The 11,559-nt window shown below is 43.5% G+C and overlaps 1 pseudogene; it reads right to left on the bottom strand.

Annotated features, from left to right (window-relative positions):
• Nucleotides 1-506: 506 nt before the first annotated feature.
• Nucleotides 507-1,040, bottom strand: LOC144125086 (uncharacterized; annotated as a pseudogene).
• Between the last annotated feature and the right edge of the window lie 10,519 nt (nt 1,041-11,559).

Genomic DNA, 11,559 nt, shown 5'->3' with positions numbered 1-11,559 from the left:
TAACTAGAGGCAGCTCGAAACACTGATCTTTATACTGCACTTTGACTTCCATAACTCCAGGAATAGGCATAGGCGTGCTGTTGAATGCCACCAATTTCACATTGGCTGCTCTTAAACCTGCATTAGCAAAGTGTCGCCCACTCGACCTATGACCTGACTGAGATAGCTGCTCCTGTATCAATTTCTATGCGAATATATCTGCCGTTTATCGTAACCACAATGACAATAGCAGGTGCACCAGCTTTTTCGTTATGTGAAAAAAGTAGCTCAGTATTGCTGTCATCCGGCTCTACAGAGTGCACTACTTTAGTTCTCGACTTTTCTGCTAGGTGTCCCTTCTTTTTACACTTGTACCACCGGCTATTTGCAAAAGAGCAGCCCGCCGGTGCGTGTTGACCTGCACATCGGTGAGCTTGAGATTTCGTCCCTTGTGACGTCTTCCAAACCGGACTCGCTCTTTCTCATTCCTTGACAGGCGTTCCTCTGGTATCACCTTTACACTGTTTTTATGCCTCTCGTTTCCAGTAGATTTGCTGCTCTCCGACGAAGCGGTTTTTCTGATGGCGATTTGAGTATGTCTTTGGTGTCCTGGCTTGCAGCTTCCATGGCTTTGGCAGCACTGCTCGCTCGGTCCTATGTTATTTCATCATCAAGAAGGGCCAACAGTCGGCACCGCATGGCTTCAGAACGCAATCTCGCGACAAGCCGATCCCGCAGAGCTTCGCTCAGAAATGTGCTGAATTGGCAGGCTGAAGCTCTCTCTTCAATTCGACTATGAAGTCCGCGATTGTCTGTTGGGTTTCTTGCTTGCGCTAGCTTAACCGATAGCGCTCTTTGACAAGTGAGCGTTTGGGAGCGTAGTGCTTCTTTAGAGCACTTGAGATATAGTCCTTTCCACCAAGAGCAGTTGAGAAAACTCGCAGTTTTTTGTCATCCTTGATGCTGTTGGAAGCCGCGAGCAATTCGAAGCGCTCCAGGTAGACTTCGACGTTGCCACTTTCCGGCTGGAACTCTGGTAGGTTCCCGACGGTCGCGGTCATTCGGAATTCTGGATTGTCCTCGGCCATCCCTTCCTCGTCGCCACTTGTTGGAACCAGATGGCGTCCAGGGAACGGGAATCTTTATTGTGAGGCGCTCTCTGGCAGACTCAAACCAACAACCCCCGTGAATGGCATCCGTACGAGGTTAAATACATATCGTGACCTACTGGCGCATGTGCAGTAAGGCATAAAGAGCGCGACAAGCCACGAGCAGACATCATGATAACTTTTATCGCGATACGATACGACACCGACCAAGATGTGAACAGGAGTGTATGTCAACTAATCTCTTAACGGGAATTCCCAATACGTCAAGTCCTCCCACCTTCCAAGATTTGAACGAAGACTCAGTGCAGCAATCTGAGAGCTTGAAGGATGGACGGGCGACTTCAGAACACGTAGAGGAAGGCAAAGTGCAGCAGGCAAGCCGGAAGTCTGCTCGCAAATCACATTGGCCTTCTTGGTTGAAGGACTCTTTTCAAGTTGGACTCTTAGACTTGGCAACGTTCATTCTTAAAAGGTGGGAGAATATGTTGTGTCGCTCTTGTAACTGCAGAAGTTCCAGTTCCTGTTCACTTTTAGTTTGTTTTGCTTCGTAGTTTCAGTTTTCATGTTACATGCATGTTGCATAAGACAACACGTGTATGGGACGTAAGAGGAATAAAATAGGAAGACAGGCAACATGGTACAGGCATAACATGAGTTGAGAAGTGTCATTCAGTCCTACACCTGCAATACAACAGAAATCTCTTGACGTTTGTTGTTATTAAAGCTGCTGAGGCAATAAAACTATGTAAAGCATATATTGTACCTCAATAAAGGTAAAGCATGGAAGAATATATGTTCCAGATCAACCTGTGCTCACCGAAAACTTAATGCAGACAGCACAATAAGTGCCAGTAGCCCATGTAGAAGAATTTAAATGCCGAGATTGAAGTATAAACCAATCATAAATCAATATGTTCGGAACAATGCTTGCAAACTTTCAAATCAGGTTATTTATTCAGCAGAAAAAAATAAAATGTACTCCACTCGTTCTGTTTATACGTTGATGAAAAGGCATAATTGCCTGACAATGTAGTACCAGACCTCTTTCCTATTCGTATCCGATTCACACATTTCTAAATTAAAAAATACAAACAGCCTGACAGTTGTAGATACATCAGATAAGGCCGAATATATAATTACCGCAGCAGGAAGCAAAAGAAGAATCAAAAGAAGCAAAAGCTACCAGGAACCAATATTCCAGGCACAACAAGCACACATTTTTTCTTTTCGAAACATGGCAATAATACTGATCCTAGTGCACTCAAAGTGGGATTGTGATTTTGCAACAAGTGTGCTATCAAGTAGGATTGCTTTTGCATGACATGGTTTGTGTTGTGCTGTGGTTAAACATTTTCAGTCTCACCTTATTTATGTTCTTTCCCAAGATTCCGTCTGAGAAAGGCACTTTCATTTAACTTGCACGCACACATGAACACTGAAAGCGGCTTTTTCATTGCCAGAAGACTGCGAGTGGCAGTGAAGTGAAACATTGTAGATTAATACTGCAATTTCAGTTGTACCTTTAGGCTGTGCTCCGATGTCACAATAAAGAGCTCATTGGGTGACCCATCGAAGTTGCCAGGCACATATAATACAGTGCGTTGTCTTCCTGTACAAGCTAAACTCTACAGTTCTGCAACTTTAGATGAGAAGTAGATTTTGTTAAAAAGTTTGATTTCTAAAAGCACTGATCAGTAACTGTTTGCAAAAAAGTCAATAGAAAGCTGTAAGACCTAGAAACGGGAAAATTCGATCACTTGATGATATAACATAGCTATTAAAAAAACATTTCGAACATTCTTCAAGCTATTTTGTCCACATGGCAATATCAACATAAAGGGCATGAAATAAATATTGTGATACCTTATCCAAGGGTGCTACATCTGAATTTTTACATTGTTTTCTTCCCATGGATACTTGCCAAATGTTGCACAATGAAGAGCATAGCACAGAATCTTCCGTAAAGTTTTTTAAACATAAATGAAGTGGTCACGTCATTATAAACTACTATTATATTATCAAAAAATATGTGAAGATAATTGATTCAGTTCACATGTTCTATTGGTATACAGATGTAGGAGAGAAAACAATGGTTAAGTAAAAATACTACTCTATCAATAAGCCTTTAAAAGAATCCTGAAACAGACCATTTTCTTGTTTGTTAACCGAAATCACAATTCAGAAAAGCATTCAGTCCAATAATATATGTTTTCCTGCGTCTAATCCATCGCTGTCTCAAACTGTGCTTTATCTGTGAGCAAAACAGTACTGTCAATGCGCTGGAAAACCAAGCACTTGAAGTTATCGAGCTTAAACTGCTGTAATACTACAGCCATATTGACGATTCGAAAGAGCACAAAATGTTACAAAATTTTGTCGTGCAATCAAATCAGAATTTTTCTAGTATTTGTGACGGAATGAAAAACAGGTAAATTTGCCAATTGTTCTCAAAGCATTATTTTCCTTGCCATGAATAGTGGCTTATATAAAAGCCTTTCAGACGATATCACACATTTTCCTGAAAGCCATGAACGAAAAAGATCAGAATGTTTTCAAGAGCACGATGATTACATCGTAAAAGTGAAGCGGGCTTATTTTACCAGAATAGGTTCAAGGTTTTAAAGATGGCGGCACGATACGTATACTCTAGCCCAGTTATAGAGAAACTACTTACAGCGAAATAGCAGTTATAACGAAGGAATTTCAGTTTCCCATTCCCAATTTTGCATTTAAGGTACAATTTGGGTCCGGATTTATTGAAGTAGATAAAAGCGCGTCGGCTGATTTAGCAAAGAGATTTCATACCAACTGAAAAATAATCTATCAATCAGAATATGTTCACGCCTTCAAGGCAAATGTTTCTGCGAAAATAAGAGCAAAACTTGACTTAACATCACTCAACCTTCACTGCGTCACCTGCTCTCTGGTGATGTGATAGTTTGCTTCACTGCATCACTTTGCTTGCCGCCCTCATGTTGCGTCGTCCCGTGGTGCCGTCCTTGAACAGCGTTTAGCAGGCAGCGCGGCGTAGAAAAAAGAGTAAAAATGAAGAGAGAATATGTTCTTTTTCATGACTTCATGTCGAGCGGTCGACTTGGCAGCCATTGATGGTTATTGATTTTCTGCCATGTCGATTCTCGACACACCAAGCGCTATAACGCGGGCTCGTGCGTGACTTGGTCACTCATTCTTACGCCATCGTTCCTTCCTTTGTTCCACTTCTTACCTTAATCTCAGGACGCCCGACTTCGCCTGGACAATTTTTAGACAAGGGACGTTCTCCATTATCTCCTTCCTCAGAACAGACTTTGTTCTGAGAAAGGGGATCCCCTGTGGGTCCTCGATTTCTCGGCTATGTCCAGTCTCACGGGCTCCAGCACCTGAACGGTGAAGAGAAAGGTGGAGCGGAAGTGCGCCATTCTGGACAAAGTGCATCGAAACTTCAGAAAGAGTGATATGGCACGGAAACATAAAATCGCACAGTCCACACTTACAAGGATAATCAAGAACGAAAGCAATATCCACGGCGTTTGCAGCGCGGACCGAAAGAGGCTCCGGTGCGCCACATACGGCGACTTAGAAGCCACACTTTACAAGTTGCTCTTGGATGCACGATCAAAGGGCATCCTACTCAATGAAGCCATTATGCTGGCGAAGGCCGAGGATTTCGGCTTCTCTCTCTCTCTCGGGCACGAAGACTTCCAGACAGGGAATTTGGGCTCCAGCAGTTCAAAGAGAGGCTCAACTTTACATCTAAAAACATCGTTGGGGAGGCCGCGACCGTTGCCGATGGATCACTACAGCACTGGAAGGCCAAGAATCACGACCGAATTCTTGCGTATTCCGACAAAGACATCTGCAACTCAGCTGAAACAGGTCTGTTCTTCCAACTGTTGTCATTGAAGTCTCTCGCGACCAGAAATTGTCTAACGCATGGGAAGAAAAGCCAGCAGAAACAGGAGCATTGTGCTGATCGGCGCGGAAATGGATGGTTCGGACAAGCAATGCTTTTTAGTCATTGGCAAAGCCAAGAAACCATGCGGCTTCGCCAAGGTGCTCTCTATGCCAGTGACATGCGTGAGCAACAAGAGGGCATGGGTGACGCGAGTTATTTTTGACAAGTTGCTCGCCGACTTCGACAAAGTGGTTTTCCTAAGGAAGCGCAAGGTGCTGATGTTCCTTGATAACTGCACTGCGCATCACGTCAACGCACACTTGAGCACTGTCGATGATTTTTTCCAGTCACCAACTATCACTGCCATGTTGCAGACTATAGACCAAGGGGTTTTTGCCATCTGCAACGCCTACTACCAGCGCCGAATGATGGAGCGCCTCCTTATCGATGTTCGCACTGTCGACAGCATGGCTGACATAAATATCTTTGTGGCGAAATCGATCTGCTTTGCAAGCGGAGCCTGGAGGGACGTGTAGCACCACACCATCGCGCCACCACCACACCAAAGCCGACTTCTCCCGAAGCTGCAGCCCGGTTGCGTTGCCTGCTGGGGACAACGCTGCCACGGTTGACATCGCCGCATAAGCTGATGGTGCCGCCATGACATTCTGCCTGGATCAGCTCTGGGAGTCCGCTAGCGGGTTGGACTATGTGCATCCGGGTGTGGGCCACATGGATTTCATTTTCTCTGACGACCTTGTTGCCCACAGACGACTGGATGACAGACGAAATTGCTGTGTGTCATGGAAGCGACCACGGTGGACAGCGCCTCCGACAGTGATTGCGACGATGCTGGTTGTGCCTTAAGCCAGTGACCTCCCCGGTGGCCGTCACTGCGGTTTACACTATACGGATGTACCTCGGGAACTCCGTGCTCGGTCAGAGCTTTGGTTCGCATTTGGACAACATCAAAGGCCGCGATCCTGAAGTCCGCACTCGTGAAACATGTTCAAGGAACGCGGGGTCACTTTTTCCACCGTTAATGCCTAAATTTTTCGGTATTTGTGTCTTTTTTTCTATAGTCTAGAAGTACCGAAACAGCGGATACAGCAAAGCGATTTCTTAATTTCCGCACACTTCTTTATAACTGGGATAGTGTGCATAACAATTACCGATGTACATCAGTAATACCTCTATAATCCAAACTGGCCATCCGACAATAATTGAGCGAAATCGTTGTGCACGACATAAATTTATGTGTCAAATAATAAAAGACACTACAGAATGAAGCTCACTGATTTGCTTGTTTTTTTCGTCCGGATATGCGACGCGACAACGACGGCAGCTAACTTTAACCTTTTCGCGTTCGAAATAGCTGCTTTGAATACTCATTCCTTCCCCGAACTATTTCCGATTGGAATAAACTCACTAACAGCGAAGTGCTGCAGCCGTCGCTGACATTTTTCTCGCAACATATCACCTACTTTCTATTGCATTTGATATTTAACTGTTGTGTTGGATATGTTTAATGTTGTACTCCTAATGGTGCAGAAGTGCTTCAACTTGCACTGTTATTTTTGTTCACTTTTGCATATTTTGTTAAACTGCTCAGTTTGTAACGCCACCCTGCTACAATACCAGCACCGGGATTGCATTATTAATAAATAAATATATGAAGTCGCCGTGGTGGCTCAGTGGTTATGGCGCTTGTCTGCTGACCCGAAACATGCGGGTTCGATCACGGCCACAGAGGTCGAATTTCGATGGAGGTGAAAATCTTAGAGGCCCGTGTACTGTGCGAGGTCAGTGCACGTTAAATAACCCCAGGCGGTCGAAATTTCTAGAGCCCTTCACTACGGCGTCCATCATAGCCTGAGTCGTTTTGGGGAGGTTAAATCCCTATAAACTATAAACCAAACCAATAAATAATAAATAACTGCTCTTACCTGCCCAGATCCTCTCTCGAGAAACTCAGAAGATATTTTGTAGCAGGTAAAGATTTTTTGAGTATGCACATGTTATTGTGTTGAGTTAATGGTGGCTGTCGTTGGGTTTATATGTGGCATTATGCTTAAGAAAGGTAAATATTTTAGGGGCTCACATGTAATGTTCTTCCAGTCTTGAACCTGCCTGCTGTTTTTCTTTTATTCCCATGCCCGCTGCAAGCCTGAAAGAGTAACTGAAATTGTTAACTTTTTATGCAGGACCATTGAGCAAACCATCAGTGCAAGGTGAGGCCCTATCTCTTCCGTTAAGGGGGTTAAACTGTGATATCTTTGCAGGGTTTTTCGAATTAATAATATCAATAAATATATAATGCTTTATATACATAAAAAATATCGCTATGTCTAAAAAAGGCTCCTAAAATACTTCAGATGTAACCGCAGATCAAGCGCTCAGATTCACGAAAATAATCTTCTTCTGGCAAAATGAGAGGATCTCTTCTGCAGCCTTCCTGTTCCTGACAAGCCTCTCTCCACCCCCATCTTCGTGTTTTTCAGTGCAGCCTTTTTAAGATGCACCTCTCACCCCTGGCCATTTTTTCATCTGCCATATCAGAGCCTCTCCTGCATGCCACATTTGCTCCAATCCCTATGCTAGTCTGGAACGTTCCCTTTCCTCCTGCCCCGTTGCTTTTCATTTACAGCCTTACCCGCAGCTTCGGACAAGCTGATATGAACCAGTTGGGTTTGGTTTCCCTGGCACAGTATATGCATAGTGCTTCATGTTGCGTCATAATAATACTGTTTCTTTCTCTCTCTCTCTAACACACAGGCGTGGATGCTTTCGCATCCGTTCATGCGTGTATTCCTTAAAGGGGCTCTAAAAGGGGCTCTACGAAAGTTGCTGTATGCCTGGGATATTAAAGCCCGCCGCTTCACGAATATTACACAGGAAGAATTTTTAATGCGCTTTGAATAAACAGAGTTAGCTGTAGTGAAAATTTGAATTTCAGTGTCTTCGCGCCTTTCTCTCTCATCTCGTCACATTTTGCACGCTGGAAGGTCGCCGCTCCTCTGCCGGTCCCACCTCCGGGGGAGAGCTTCCTGCCCCGCCGGAGCTATGCGGCTTATTGGCCATTATTGGCCGCGGCTATGGTAGCTGCTTGACGTCTCAAAAATCTAACCAACAGCCATCTCTCAACATGCATACGTAGATGCGAGCGGCGCAGGAGAGTTCCAGCATAACAAAGTCGCCGGGAAGGGCTCTCCAGCTTTCGCCAGTGATTGAGGGTTTTCTGCTGCTTGTAGAAGTGTATTATTTGGCACAGGTGTTCATGACAACACAATGCACTGATTGAGGAAGTTGATGTCCTCTCCTCGGAAGGTGTTTCTGAGCCACTTTAATTTGAATGGGGGTGTTTGCACTGCAGTCATATGCAAAGTATCGAACCATTTTGATTGAAACCTCGTTTTACTCCTAATATATTTTGTTTACTAGTGATTCTATTGATGTTCTTGTCTATTTTTTGACTAGGTGGGTTTCATTTATCAAACTACCATTCCCTCTCAATAAATTAAATGGATGATTTGTTGCATGCATTGTATGGTGTCTTTGAATATTGCTGCTCATTCATATTTTTTTGTACCGTATATAGGACAACTGATCACTTGCTTTAGTTCTGCTGTTCAGTATGCCGCAATGAGTATGTGTTTGCAGTTTATGTCCAAGTTGAATGAGCGCCTGCTTGCGTATGGTTCGGTTTTATGGCGTTTATTGTCCCTAAGCGACACGGTCTTTGAGGGACGCTGTAGTGGGGAGCTCCGGATAATTTCGACCGCTTGGGGTTGTTTAACGTGCACTGACATATCGCACAGCTGAAAGGCCTGTAGCTGTTTATCTTAATTGAAATGAGGCCAACAAGGGCAGGATCAAAGCAACGTCTTTCGGGTAAGCAGCTGAGCACCATAACCACTAAGCCACCTCGGCGGCTTGCCCATGCTTTTAATTTAGTGTTGTGTATACATTGCATTAGTCATCCCCTGTTGGGTCACCCTTTAAAGCCACTTAGAGCAATTGCTTTTTGTGGCTGCTCCATTTTTATAGTGTGGTCTTGATCTGCCGCTTACAAATCTTTTAAAAACCACCGCAACGAAGTTTAAGGTGATTTTGGTCTCTAACGGACAGCCCTGTGCACCTGGAGCATCTCCCTGGACCCTGGAGGGATGCGGCTTTGGGAGCGCACGGGACATAAGCATTTTCAATTTTTCTTAGAGCCGTGGGTTTGGCGGACACTCTTTGACAATCATGTGTGTGTGAGCTTGTGAGTGCGTGATTCTTGAGTGTGCTTGATTTCACCTTTCACCATTTCTTTTTTCAGTTTTCTTCTCTTTTTCACCCTCCTCTTCACTTCGTTCACCCTCACCTGGAGTAGCATGCCGGGCCAAAAACCAGGCAGACCTCTCTCCTCCTCCTCGTATTTGTACGAAAGGAAATTCAATTTTGAATTTGAAAAAATTACCCATTAAAATATTTCGTTTGATCACCTTACTTTCTTATTTTCAAGGCTCAAGAGCATTATTTCGAGAATTGGGTGAACAGACAATTATTAACAGAGAAAATCAGTTACAGCTTTCTTGAATGTGATGCTATTGGCGATCGCAGCGATGAAGGAAAAGAAAGTTGGTTGAAAATGTTGCTTGTTTGTGGGAAGAATGATCGAAATATAAATTAGTATGACTTGAAAAAACGCAGACGCAGAAAGAACGCAGAATCATGTGACGATTACGTGATAAAATGTAGGGCTCATTGTAGTGCTGATGAAAAGCTGTACATCAGTGCACAGGTGGAAGTAAGTGTATGTTGTAAAACAGAAAACAAGGCTGACTTTAGTGTGGAAACTGAATGGTAAAAAGAAAGAAAAAATTTAGTGTAAAGCAAAAAAATATCCACAGGGATTCATGACAATTTTTGCATCAAAGGGGATTTGAAAAATCAAAAACAGCCTGGCATCCTATATATCACTCCCAAATTTCAGCAAGAATTGTAAACAGTTTTGGAATGTGCGGTAAAATAAATAAGGCAGCAAGAGTCGCATTAAAACTACCCAACATAAAAATAATCGTTAAACTTCAAAATCATATTGCCCAGTTGAAGGATGCATTGTGCTTCTACAAGTTGCTGTCGTTCCTGTTAAGCTGGTCCCAAGACGCAATAAGAGCTCTTTTAATAGCACTTCAACAAACAATAACAGAAGCACAGAGTTTGCAGTGTACAAAGTGCCATGAAATTTTGGCTGGCCAAGCGCACGTCGAGGACCTCATTTCAATAGCAAGTGACATACATAAAAATGGGCCCGGTAGCAAGAATCATAAAAATGAACAAAAGCTTTTCTTTGATGCCAACCAATATGTTGCGTTGTGTTGGGTTGGGTTTTGTTGCACGTAGGCAGCTAAGGCTATCATGCGCATAGCCAACCAATATCCACTTGCCGATTTTGAGTCTTTGCGACACTTATGGCAAAGTTAAATTTGCTTTCAGCATAACTTCTGCTTATATACATATCTTACAAGGTGACTTGTTATTGCGAAAGTTAGCTTAAACCTGAAGAAAGCACATTATTGTGAATAGTTAAGATACAAACAAGGAATAAAATCATTGAAAATAAGCTGCAATCAACCATGTTATTTGCGGCTTGTTATATTATTATGCTAATATACACTGTACCCTAATCTCTTAAATACGTTCAATGTCGCAGGCAAGTGAATGTGCTTTAAAGGGGCTATACTCTATCGCCACACGATATAGTACTTAAAGAAGTGTTCCCACGGAACACCACTACAGTATACCAGTTCCCTGTAATGTTTTTTTTCTCCCACCCGTGATTTCTGGCAACAAAAAAAGTGCGTGGATTCAGGCAAGACAGCTTGAGAGAAGTGGTACAAAACAAGGATTCCGAACCTGCTGGCCGCCTTTTCGTGGAATATATTTTAGGCATAGGGCACAACTGCCGTTAGCTTAGGCGCATAGGGCACACTTTGTCGTGGAATTTCCATTTTCCTTTATTAGTAGAGACTTAGGTCACTGACCATGTTGATCACGTTGATTTACATTTTAGAACCCTTGCAGGTTCTTCGTTCACAATGAAGGACCGATTATGAAAGAAGCAGCTGATGTAGTGTTAAATAATTGGCGCAATGACTTCGCATAGGCCTCGTGGAGGTATCCATTTGTTATGTTTAGTGTATTCAGCATGCAGCAGTGTATTATTACGGATTCCAGCTCCAGCCACGATGACGAATTTCTTTCAGGGGCAACGATTTCTACGTTATTCGAAGCAATTTCACGCCCTGTTTGCGCATGTTGTGCCATAGCACTTGAGGCTGTTTGATTCCTGCTGACATCATAGCGGTGCTCCTCCAGCCGCGTCGGTAGATTTCCTGTCTCCCCGATGTAGACCGATTTGCAGTCGTCGCAGGGTGTCTTGTAAACAATTCCGAGGAACTTCGAGCGAGGCACAGTATCTAACATTTGCAAGATACCCGTGCAATTTACTAGTTACAACGTGAGCAATATAATCCTAGTGCCTTTCGAAGACTCGTACCCTTCGCTAATTATGTCTTGAAATACAGGGCC

The sequence above is a fragment of the Amblyomma americanum genome, chromosome 1, assembly GCF_052857255.1.
Source record: "Amblyomma americanum isolate KBUSLIRL-KWMA chromosome 1, ASM5285725v1, whole genome shotgun sequence".
In the NCBI taxonomy this organism is placed as follows: Eukaryota; Metazoa; Arthropoda; class Arachnida; order Ixodida; family Ixodidae; genus Amblyomma; species Amblyomma americanum.
This window is presented reverse-complemented; position numbering and strand designations above follow the sequence as displayed.